Source organism: Pyxicephalus adspersus, unplaced genomic scaffold (assembly GCF_032062135.1).
Source record: "Pyxicephalus adspersus unplaced genomic scaffold, UCB_Pads_2.0 Sca1390, whole genome shotgun sequence".
NCBI lineage: Eukaryota > Metazoa > Chordata > Amphibia > Anura > Pyxicephalidae > Pyxicephalus > Pyxicephalus adspersus.
In genome coordinates, this window is record NW_027318397.1 from 3,384 (window position 1) to 5,374 (window position 1,991).

Below are 1,991 nucleotides of genomic sequence, written 5' to 3' on the forward strand. Positions count from 1 at the left end.
TAGGGTAAAGCTACGTACACACTTCCAATTATTATCGTTGGTAAACGAGCGACGAACGATCCTGCACGATATCTGCGAACGATCGTATAGCACCAATCCTGTACATACAGATAACGACACGATCGTTCAAAATATGCAGCATCACCCACCTCAAAAATGTTCGTTTCTAGATCGAATTCTCGGACGAATTTTCGTACGAACGACCGCGCTGGATCTTGCACTTTGCTCTTGTGATTTCCCACAGGACTTTGCAAACACCCACCCACTTCCTGCTATATATGTGTGTTTGTGACGTAATTATGTCTTCCAAGAGAGCCACACCTATGTCTAGAGAGGAGATGGAGGTTTTGGTGGAGGTCCTGGAGAAAAGTGACTATGATGGCAGAAGGGGGCATTATAAATCCCAGAATGCCAGAAAAAAACGGATAATGGAGAAATTACAGAGGAGGTGGCGGGACAAATTTAATGTTGACCGTTCTAAAGATCAGTTGCGTAAAAGGTGGTCTGATCTGAAGAACAGAGAGAGGGATGTGCTGCATACGCTGAGGCGACGTATTGACAGAAAACATAAGTAATAATTTTGTCACTTTGTGCAAGTTAATTTTTTTTTTTGAAAATATTTGATAAAAGTTATGTAATTTTTTGCATTATTATTTTAAATTTATTTTAATTTTTTTAAAAAATTGTTTTGAAATCTTAAAAAAATTTTAATTATTTATGACAATTTTTGCTTATGTTTATGCTTTTATGCATTAGGACGGCGTGCTCGGGAGGTAGAGGAGCAGCCGCAGGAGCGTCCGGAGGAGCCGGTAGAGACAGAAGGTAAAAAAAAAACATATTTTCCCATATTTTTCAATATTTTTCCATAGATTTCTCCATAGATAGGTAGATAAAAAAATCTATTTTTCCATATAGTTTCAAAATTTTTTTGATATTATTTTTATGCAGAGTGCATTCTGGGGACCCCTGACCAGCCTGGCCGTCCGGAGGAGGCAGTAGAGGTGGAAGGTAGGATATCGGTATATGGTTATAAGCAATAATTGTACAATTTTCTAAATATGACATATAGATTATTTTTAGATATAGTGCAAATATGTATTTGTTTATTTTTTATGCAGAGTTGATTGTAGGGTCAATTGACCAGCCTGGCCGTCTGGAGGAGCCAGTAGAGGTGGAAGGTAGGATATCGGCATATGGTTATAAGGAAAAATTGTACAATTTTCTAAATATGACACATATAGATTATTTTGAAATATAGTGCAAATATGCATTTTAATTTTTTTTTTTTTGCAGAGTTGATACTGGTTTCCGGAGAAGAGGAGGTAGTCCAGGCTGTGGTGGAAATTGAGCCAGATATGTACCCAACTTTCAGAGAGGTAGGTTGCATATAATTGTGTGTAGATTAAATTTTTATTTTTTTTTGGCTCTTATTACGTCATCAGAGGGAGAGCGAGAAAGTCCTGAGCCAGGCACGTCAGGGCAGATGGCAAAAAGTGTTGGTAAGCATTCATATCTTGTTTATGTGAAAATGTCTCATATCCATGTGTCGGCTTCACAATATATGTGTACCCAATATTCTTTTTTATTCCTAAACAGTTTCTACAATGGAAGAAATTCTGTGTAAACTGGAGGCATTGGAGCACCGGTGGAAAGAGGTGGCCCAGATGGTGCGCGAGGCAAGAAGCGAGCTACGGGCACTGAAAAGAATAATCAAAAAAAATTGTAAAAAAGGTAAATATTTTTTTATTTTCAAAATTTTTTACACTCTAATAATTTTTTGGTAAACAATTGGTGTGTTCAAATATTTATACTTGACTGACAGGTAAGTAAATTTGAACTAAACAGGATAAAGTGCCGCAGTGGAACAAGCGAACGTTCGTTCATCACGCATGCTCAGACCATGGACGATCAATGAACGACCGCACACACGATAGATGGTCAACGATCGTCGTCCAATCCAATCCGCCGGTCCGGTCGTTCATTTCCAACGA

At 38.1% G+C, this 1,991-nt stretch overlaps 1 long non-coding RNA gene across 1 annotated transcript; it reads left to right on the forward strand.

Moving 5' to 3' along the window:
* Nucleotides 1–421: 421 nt before the first annotated feature.
* On the forward strand, nt 422–1,652 carry LOC140321216 (uncharacterized). Its single transcript, XR_011918857.1, has 3 exons — nt 422–822; nt 949–1,008; nt 1,119–1,652. It is a non-coding gene; the product is annotated as an uncharacterized lncRNA (long non-coding RNA).
* Nucleotides 1,653–1,991: the final 339 nt, after the last annotated feature.